The sequence below is a fragment of the Orbicella faveolata genome, unplaced genomic scaffold (assembly GCF_042242905.1).
Source record: "Orbicella faveolata isolate gen_17 unplaced genomic scaffold, um_ofav_v1 contig_34, whole genome shotgun sequence".
Taxonomy (NCBI): Eukaryota; Metazoa; Cnidaria; class Anthozoa; order Scleractinia; family Merulinidae; genus Orbicella; species Orbicella faveolata.
The window spans coordinates 5,581,946-5,592,500 of record NW_028301563.1 but is presented as its reverse complement, the minus strand read 5'-3'; the positions used below and the strand labels follow the sequence as shown (position 1 = coordinate 5,592,500).

Here is a 10,555-nt window from a genome sequence, read left to right as displayed (position 1 = left end):
TACCCTTACCCTTACCCTTACCCTTACCCTTACCCTTACCCTTACCCTTACCCTTACCCTTACCCTTACCCTTACCCTTACCCTTACCCTTACCCTTACCCTTACCCTTACCCTTACCCTTACCCTTACCCTTACCCTTACCCTTACCCTTACCCTTACCCTTACCCTTACCCTTACCCTTACCCTTACCCTTACCCTTACCCTTACCCTTACCCTTACCCTTACCCTTACCCTTACCCTTACCCTTACCCTTACCCTTACCCTTACCCTTACCCTTACCCTTACCCTTACCCTTACCCTTACCCTTACCCTTACCCTTACCCTTACCCTTACCCTTACCCTTACCCTTACCCTTACCCTTACCCTTACCCTTACCCTTACCCTTACCCTTACCCTTACCCTTACCCTTACCCTTACCCTTACCCTTACCCTTACCCTTACCCTTACCCTTACCCTTACCCTTACCCTTACCCTTACCCTTACCCTTACCCTTACCCTTACCCTTACCCTTACCCTTACCCTTACCCTTACCCTTACCCTTACCCTTACCCTTACCCTTACCCTTACCCTTACCCTTACCCTTACCCTTACCCTTACCCTTACCCTTACCCTTACCCTTACCCTTACCCTTACCCTTACCCTTACCCTTACCCTTACCCTTACCCTTACCCTTATCCTTATCCTTATCCTTATCCTTATCCTTATCCTTATCCTTATCCTTATCCTTATCCTTATCCTTATCCTTATCCTTATCCTTATCCTTATTCTAAGATCTCTCAAGAAGTAACAAAGGAAGAAAAAATCACTGATATTGCCTGGGAAAATAAAAAACGAAAAAAATAGGAATGAAAATGAGAATCCTATTATACTTGCTATGCTAGCCATATAATTGTCTCGGACGAGGATCACTGATAACCTCATGAATGTTTTCGACGGTGTTACATCTCCTCGTGTATTCTCTTACCGTTGCGTTTTGCCAGTGGGCTTTAACTTAAATTTAACCTACAGATTAAAACCTCAAGTCAGTGGCATTAAAATTTTCACTGTTTACAGACGATCCATTTTCCAAGTTGAGTGGCTCATAGCCACTTTGATTTATTTTCATTTGTGACCATTCATCTTGCAGTTTGCCATCTTCAGTGCTACAGAAGTCAAGACCAGCTGAATTCGATGATTCTAATCTGAGTTTCGCGCCATTTTTGACAGATGTCAATCAAGGACACCGAACAGAAGAAGCGAAAAAAAGTCGATTTTTTCCTATTTTGATGAAAACGGCGATAAGCTGAAAAATCTCTAGGAATTTCTCTTTTGACTTTTTTGCGATACGTGAAATAAACAATAGCTTGAGGAGATCGACTTGAGCAATGTAACAAAAATACTCCACCTTACCTGAACAAAAACAAATTGGCACTTATTTCAGGTTTTTTAAACGCAAGTGAAGTCAACAAAATTAGTGTGTCGTATTTTTTGTTTTGAGTGTAAATCACAAATGAAGAAAGTGCATTATTATAGAGTTTTGCAGTTTCTAGTTCCAGGTTATATTGAAACGTAGAATTGCCGTAAGCTATCACTGATTCCTCTTATCTCGGATATCATGTTTATCTTTGTCCCTCCGTGAGGTTCCTTAAGGTGGCCGAACACAGTTTTCGCGCGCGCTTTTGCTGCTGCAATTCAGCGCTCGCACAAGGATTGCCAAGACAGACATGCCGTCAATAGAGCGATCATTTTATTTACTCAACACCCGCACTATCTGTGCTATTTTTCTCTATAATTGAACGCAGTGTGTTGATGGCTTTAGTCTTTTATTACAAAGATATGTTAGAAGAGGTAACGATGCCAAGAACCCAACAATTCTCAGCTTTTTCTTTGTTACCGAAAGAATCCAGTTGAATGCAGCGCATGCGTAGTAAGTCAAAAAATTGCGATTGCATGAAAAATTGCTCTCTCGGAAATACGCCTATTTCTCGAGAACCACTCATTAGAATTTCACGAAATCTGGTACGAAAATACGTTAGGTAATAAGAAACTGGACTATTGAAAACAAGAAGATCTGTTAGATCTTGTAACCGCGCTTTTAAAATTTAACTGTTCGCTTAGCACTACCGTCGGAACGCAGTGCACATTCCAAAGCAGTCATTGATGATTCTTTTCTTACTGTAGACATCACATCACTTGGTCAACACAAACTGTATTATTGCACCATCAGTGGTAGCCTTTGACAAATCTCCGATGACTTAATGGTCTTAATCTAGAACTTTCTTCGGGATATGTATGGGCATGAACGATATCAACGACACAATAATAACACTATTAACAACAGCTTTCTTTCTTAAAAGTCATGATTAAATTTAATTGGTGTTTTCCACGAGTAAAGGGCTAGCAAAGTAGTCACACAAGTCATAAAAAAACCCTATCCCGACCGATGTATCGATTTTGGTCACTCCAGTGACCACAGATTGAAAACGTGACAGAAAATTGGCGTTACTTTTGATTCTCACCAAATTTGTCGTATCCCCCCCCTCGGGAGAATTTTGTTAAGTTAGCTAATTTAGTATGCAAGCCACCGTAATGGCGGTCGCCGCCGGCGAAATGTTTATTTGCTCAAAATTGGGGCAAAATCTTTCGGAGATGGAAATCAGGACATTTGTAAGGATACAGAAAGTAATTTGGGACCGGTTGCTGGCTTCTAAGGCTGAATTTATCCAGATGTAAGCTATATTTTCGTTTTCGTGTCGAAAGCCACGCGATGAAATATTATCGGCTTGTTCTGCTGTCTTGTTCTGTTTTTTCTCTTTGTCGTTTTTGTAGCCCGCCGAGGCCAGTCTTTCATCTAAATCAGTTGAAAAAGGTTCAAGAAAGATGTTCCCATTCAAGTTTAAACTCTCAGGCGATAATTGTGGAGTTTTTTGGCCGAAACGTCGGCTTTGTTATGTTCGTGTTTTTCGGTTGCTATGGGCGACCGTTGCTTCCTTTGTTAGGACAAGTCTGGGAAGTGAGGTCACAAAAAAATTCTAATTAATTCTGGTTTTGTTCGATTTCGCTGAAATTTTAACACGATAAAGCTGGATTGTTAAGGAATAGATTTACCGCCTGCCGATGTGTGGTAGCTATTAACGCTGAAGTGTTATATCGCTTCGAAGTCAGGGTTTTGAAGAGATTTTTTTGCAACATGTGGGTTCGGCGTGATTTTGTAATCTGAGGTTTCGGTTGACCCCGAAGGAAAAAATATCCGGAAAAGGTCATTTCATCGACGATTCAAACAAATATAAATATGTATATGTTCCGAGCTAAATTTCTGGTGAAAAAATATAATTTTTGACGAGCGCTGGGTTTTAATTTATTCCCGCGAAAGATGAGATTTATTGTTTCAACAGCTTTTGGCGAGTAAACATCACAGGCTGCGTGACTCAAAATTTGGCCGAGTGGAAGCTTGGGTCTGCTCGCACCGAAGTCGAAAAAAAAAAAACCACGGGTAAACCATGAACCGCGCTCGGCCCATGGCCGCGCGGTTAATAATTGAACTTTAACAAAGGAAATTCTAGATATTCCAGTGAACCTTCAACAAGGGATAATTAAAGATCTCTCTGTTAAATTATTAGCAAAATGGTGTTAACTTGTAGGAATCGTTAAAAGTTTGTTGCATGCAAATTATAAAGAAAATCTAATGACTAGATTTTGTACAAATAAACAAAACCGATTTTAAAGGCCTGTTTATATTTATTCATGTTGCCATGGCAACGGCTCATACGTCAGCTTTACCATCAAAACACCAAAGTCTGTGTTGTTAAATTGCTTGTTGCCATTTTTGACGACCGAGGGATCAAGGGTTTTAGAGAAAAAGGTGGATGAAACTCAGGTATCATAAACTGTGTTCAGCCACCTTAACGGTGGTTTTCGATAGAGAATCTTATACGAACACTTTTTTTTTTTTTTTTTTTTGCAATTCAATTTTATTTACAGGATTTACACTCACACTACTTACAGCACCTCTGTTTATACTTACAAATATACTTACGCTATACTTACTTAAAAAAAAAAAAACTTACACTACTTCCAATACATTGATTACAGTACAATAACACTAATTAATATATAGCGCGTTTACTTACAATGTTTTTTTTTTTATTGTTTCTACATTAATTGTTCAAACCCATACTAAAAAAAACGAACACTTATACGGACACTTGCACAACGACAAATATCAGTTACTGACGGCTGATGGGAATTTCAGTTTTTCGCCCTGAGCAATGCAAGTTTCTCTGGTGTTGAACCATTCATTACATCTTATCGGATACAGCTTCAATCGATTCGCGGGAAAAAAAATTAGACACCAGAGTATCATATTCAAAAATATGGGCAGAGGTGATTGACACGACCTGTCAAAGAGCATCAGAAATGTTGTATGAAACCATTGCAGTCTCTCTTTTCGCTCGTCTTCCGACGCCTCGCTACTCGCCACTCACGTGTTACGCTCGCAGTGCCGCTCGTACACTCACTTGATTTAAAAAAAAAAACTGCAAACGGCGCGAAGTATTACCGACGCTACCAGTAAAGGCGATAGAATGTGAAGGAATGGTAGCATGTTTTACAGTGAGCTAATTAATTATGCAGCGAGAATAGCAATTGTATATTCACAACTTAAGCAGCTGTGAAATTTAAGCCTGAAAAAACACGCAGGCTTGAAAGGGATTCGAACCCATGACCTCTGCGATACCGTTGCAGGGCTTTGCCAACTGAGCTATCAAGCCAACTGGGATAGAACTGGTCACGTTGTGAATTCGAAATATACCCGTAGCTAGTGAAGATACAATTAAACATATGAAAGATTGTATAATTGAACTACTGAGAAAGATATGAAGCATACGCAGTGGAGCAGGCCGGTGGAGGGGGGGGGGGGGGGGAGTCAGGAGGGCTTTAGCCCCTCCAAACGATAATTCGGGGAGTAACGAAAATTCAGCCCCCCACGTTTCGGTCCCGAAAATATTGTTTGCGCAGCATAAAATTGGTTTGACCAAAATAATATTCCTCTTCGTGATCTTCTCACAAATCGCAACATCGTGCTCGCACTCGGCGAAATAATATTTCTAGGACTTTCTGAACAGCTCCGGCCTATATTCTCTAAACTCTGAGACAGCAGTGACTTGTCAGGCTTGGCCGCTAGCTTTACCTCGTAAATGACGCACTAAAAACTACGCTGCACGTACGTCAGGTTACAAATATAAGAACCATTTACGAAGCTCTTAACAAGAACGCTACTACGAGAGAGTCCACAAAATGTTAAGATTGCATTTGACACGACCTGTGGCATCGGTGACTTCCGAGCGCACATTTTCGGCCCTACGAAGCCTAAAACCCTAGAGGCACCATGAAGCAATATCGTCTCAACAACTGCCTTCCCCTGCATTGTCACAAGTTTGTTGCGGGCACATTGTAGACATCGCAACGAAGCTTTTTTTGTGCAAACGAATCATGTAACCCAAAAGACATTTTGAAAATACGAGTTGAGGTATGGACTTAGCTTAACAATGAGCCCCCCATGTTTCAAAACGCTCCACCACCTTTGTGAAGACATGATTGAATTTAAATTTAACAGGTGCTTACGTTGTAAACAGCAAAAAGAACTGTTACGATGAGCTTTAAAGAGAATGTAATTTCAAATAACGTTAAGCTAAAGCTGGCCTGATCATTGACTGTAACATCATTAACTGAAAGTCTCATTGTTTTCGAGCCAATAAAGCCGCTTACAACATTTGTATTATGTTGTTATTGTTTTGCTTGTTTGTTTCTTTTTGTTGGTGGTTTTGTTTATTTTTTCTCTCAATACTCGAAAATAGTTATTCAGGGATATACTGCAGAGACAAACATTGCTTAAGACTTGTTGTTATATATTAATAAGTGGCCTTGACCCTGTTCTTTAATTTTTATTTATTTATTTATTTATTTATTTATCTATTTATTTATTTATTTCTGTGTTTTTATGCCGTTGAATGAATAGGTTTGGCCAATTGCCCTTCATCTGGGCGTCACGCTTGGTCAATAATCGATATATTTCATTGTCATGTTGTTATCTGCACTTTGCAGCCGTACATGTTTGGAGTAAATAACTTTATTATTTGCTACTGTTTTAACAGCACCAGTATTGACGGCGACAAGTTCCTGTACAAAGTCATTGGTGCGGGTGACAAGCACAAGTGGTATAATACTGTCAGCTCAGGGCCACCATACATATAACAGGGATTGCCACTGGAACATATCTTCAAATGTGACGCTGCAGCTTGTTTTCGTTCAATTTAGAACCACGTCCACTAATTTCTTAACAATATACGACGGCGGATCCTCGTCTTCTCCTGTGATTGGTAGATTTAGTGGATCATCTCTCCCTGCTTCAATTACAAGTTCATCTGGCCAACTTTACCTGAGGTTTACATCTAAAAGCCGAGGAACTTATTATGGATTTCTGGCGAATTACCAAGGTGTGTGTTTCTTCTCATCACAGCTCGAAAAATCGCCTTTACCGCGCATCAAATGTGTGGTCAAAAGTTTTTTAAAGGCCACCTTTGCACGCTTTTGATGATCTTTGACGCGCATCAAAGATCTTTGAATACACTTTTGCCACCTAAATCAAAGCCGGTAAAGGCCGTTTTTACTCACCTGTGAACGCCTTTGATTTGCCCGTTAAAGGTGACCCTTTAATACACCTTTGATTGCTGTCAAAGGCGGGTCAAAAGTGTAATCAAACTTGTCTGCGATTCAAGTCAAAGGTCTACTAAAGACGTGGTCGAAGATGCCGGTGACGCGGACCAAAAGTCTGCCAAAGATGCTCTGCGCGTTGCGCGCTCTCGAGTCTCCCCCAGACTTCTCGCTCGCGTTCCTCGTTCGCGCTTCGCGACCATATATCGCGTTTCGCGCGATCCACATCTTAAACGCCTTTTCTGCTTGCTACACTAGCTTTGTAGCTCTGTGTACGAAAGATGCAATTATATCTGTACTCTTGTTTTATGCTTGACGAGTTTTGAAGGAATATATCAGCTTTAATAAAATTTTTGTACCAAACTATTTACAAATGCTGACGGAAAGGCGGCCCGGGGAGATCATTGTGTGTGGAGTAAAATGCAAAATGTGAATAAAATTAGTAGACATTGGCTTCAACAACACTCAATAACTTAACCACTGTACTAAAACATGAAGAGCCCTTGGCCAGGCTTCGAGGAATCACAATCTTCACTTTTTTTGCTTCGAGTGCCTTATACGGCTTCGGGTGTCAAAAAGCAAGCTTACAGGATTGATTTCAAATTAGCTAAATGTAATGCGAGTGATCATAGCGGAAAAATAGTTCTGTGTATAGTGAAAACAAAAATCAACAAACGTTCCACGGCACAAAGCACATTTATGAAACATTTAAGTACTATGGCTAAATTCTCAGTTCCTTAAATTCTCTAGACGAGGCCTGGACAATAGGGAGGTTATCCGCAAAGTTTTGGGAAAGATATGGCAAACATCATACAAAATTTCATTCTACAGTCAACTAGTATAAGCATCTTTTCTATGTGGCACAGTCCGTTGCATGGAACTCCTAATGGTTTGGCAGTTCTCCTTTTCTGCTGCTTGCACCTTCTCATTCTTGCATTATAAGTGGAATCGAATACAGTGTTTTTCAATTCTTTCTCATCAAAGTGGTTAAACTGTCTTGTTCGGGGTCAATGTCAACTGAATCCCCATGCTTTCCACGGAAGACACATTTTGACATAAAGCGTTGACGAAATTAATCAATGCATCTTCACTGGACAAGTCCATCTTGTCAACCATTTCTTGTCCGCATTTTTCTAAACAGAAACAGACAAGAACGCCTTGTAAATTAATTAAGGGGTGAATCTTGCCATTCTATTCCTTAAAGTTTACCTAAAGTTTTTCTAATATGACATTAGAGTGGTTTTTAATTGAGTGTCGAAAGTAATCAGGCAAATACTTTGGTTTTGGTTTTGGTTTTGGTTTTGGTTTTACTGCGGTTTGAGATTGGCTGAGTAGTTTAATTGGTGAGTAATTGGTTTGGTTTTGGTTTTACGACACTCAATTGAAAATCCCTCTAATATAACATGACCAATCAGATCATAACTTCTGAATAGTTTCTGATTCCTTTAATAGCACGTGTTTACTATTACTGCAGATTTGGAAATTTTAATCTCAAACTCAGTAAACTGACAGAAGAACAGTGAAAATAGCCGTCTATAGTCCATCAAATTACTTTCGCTCACACGTAATTGGTCTAAACGTATCACGTGACTGAATATGCCCCGGCTAAAATTGGGAAAAATCTGAGTAATATTCTTCGATTTTTAAAAGATCATGAGTGTTGCATAAAATATTTGAGGGATGATGAACGCAGTAGCCTTTAAAATATGTAATGATATATGTGCTTGGCATTATTTGCTCCTCAATGTCCACGGTTTTCCTTGAGCTTTGCTCTAAGAGAACTGTTTGCTTCTGGGAACTGATAATGTCTGCGGACTTAAGAAATGGTAAGCGTGCAGCGTGCAACTGTCGAGTTATGGATGGACGCGGGAGGTTGCTAAGCACGAAAGAAGCGTAAGGGTCGTACGAGGCGATAGCCGAGTGCGACTCTAGCTTCTTGAGTGCTTAGCAAACCTCCTAAGTGCATCCCTAACTCGATAGTTGCACACTGCATGTTTACCATTTCTTTTATAACATTGAGACCTTTGAGATATTGAATCTCGTCCGGCTTACATAAAGTCAACAGCGCGATAAACCGCGCAAAAATGTTCATTCAAAAACCTGACAAAGCGACACATCAAAATTGTTCTAGGATCGCGGCGAGTTAATAGTTTCTCTGGCAGACAAACAATTTCAAACTGCTCAGTTAACCTAAATATCAAGCTGACAACAAACGAAAATTGCAGTCGGTAAAAGGGTTTCTCAAAAATAGCTTAAATTTGGATCAGTTTTCCGAAGAATTGAAAACAGACTGCACATGGTTGAAGCTTTTGGTGGTTGAGTTCTCTGTCCTTCACGGCCACTTCAGCAAAAGAAAAAAACAATATGAAACCAGACATTTCTTAAAAGCGAGAGTGGAAAAGAAAGCGAACAATCACCCTGGCTTTGAGCTTTTCTAGATGCTCTTATTCAATAGCAGGTTTGTGCGTTACGTTTTCCTTTCCACTTCGTTTTAAATTTGATGAGTTCCACGTCTAAGGCTGAACTTGAACACACGAATGGCTTTTAAAAATGATTTCTGTGACTTTCGTTATTTGGTAAAATAAACGTGAATGAACAGAAGACTGAGGCCTAAAGGAAAATGTCAGAAATGCAAGCTTATTTTTGTGCACGATGCAGTCTTTCCTTCAAGTGGCTGTTTCTTCAAGAGTTCAATTCACGATCGAGCGACGCGACGAGCGTTCGAGCAAGACTAAAACCCAGGAACTGAAATAATTCATCAAAGGCTACCAATGTTTGATAAAACTTCCTTTATTAAAGCTCAAAAAAAACTATTACCTTTAGCGTTTTTGGAACAGGTGGATTTCGTATGTAAGACTTCACAAACAGTGAAATGGCATTCGATGCAAGAAAAGTTTTACAAAGAAAGCTTGTGCTGAATTTTATTGTCGTCAAATCTCTAGAAAATTCTCTCTAAAATTCCCGCAATGCAATACTAACCTCGAAAGGTTGATACAGACCAGTCTGTTGTTTTTGGTCCGTATCCGAGTGCCTTTGCTCAACCAGATGGTTCAACTCATGTTCGCTTAAATTCGCAAATTTCTTAGGTGGAGGCCCGGCAAAAAAATTAAGCTCGGAATAATTGGTAGCGCACAGGAATAAGATTCCTCATTTCCGGAAGGATTATTAGATTTTTACATATCTCAGGAGAAGAAATGGAATTAAGTTTTACAAAGTGTCAACATCGATGTCAGAAATTGCCGTGAAAAAGTACAAATAAACAAACTGACGTCAGTGTGCAACCCACGGGCAAACATCTCGAACGTATTAGCCAATCAGAACGCGCGCTTTGCTAAGGCTGTGTTATAAAATTATTTTCATCAAAGTCAGCGCTCCAAGCTGCGAACATTTTGTTCGCCATGGCGAGTAAAAGAGTATTTGGCGACTAAAATTTTGACGAAAGTCTCCAGTTGGCGACCAACAGATTAAAAGAGAAACTTACTTGAAAAATGAATCGATGTTTGGTCGCATTATCAAAAGTACAAACGACGGTATTACCTGTCTTTCTCTTTTTCTTTCTCGCCGATCCGCTACTCGATACGAATGTGTCATAACAGTCTCTGCGCGCCAGTAGGCGTACAAAGCCGAGCTACGAATGCGTAAACCTAAAATACCTAATATTTAGGTGGCCTTAGTATGGAAGATCAAGGTGTGCACCTCTCCGGTGAAGAATTTCTCCTTCTTTCAACCGCCGCGAAAACATTTAACGATCGGTGCACTTTCAAGTGAGTTTTTAATACAGATCGCGTATTTAAAGCAGCTTCCTGGACTTAAGAAAACAAAAATAGTAGTGTGCAGTATTACATTTACTTTGAAATTGAATTCA

At 39.9% G+C, this 10,555-nt stretch overlaps 2 protein-coding genes across 2 annotated transcripts in view; both read left to right on the top strand.

The window, feature by feature from the left end:
• Positions 1-10,555, top strand: part of LOC110069672 (uncharacterized) — a 146,075-nt gene that overhangs the window by 122,276 nt on the left and 13,244 nt on the right. The window lies entirely within an intron of this gene.
• Positions 2,058-10,555, top strand: part of LOC110055743 (uncharacterized) — a 183,676-nt gene continuing 175,178 nt past the window's right edge. The window contains exon 1 of the mRNA XM_089298993.1: positions 2,058-2,646. The gene's annotated coding sequence lies outside the window, so the exon portion shown is untranslated. The remainder of the gene's footprint in view (positions 2,647-10,555) is intronic.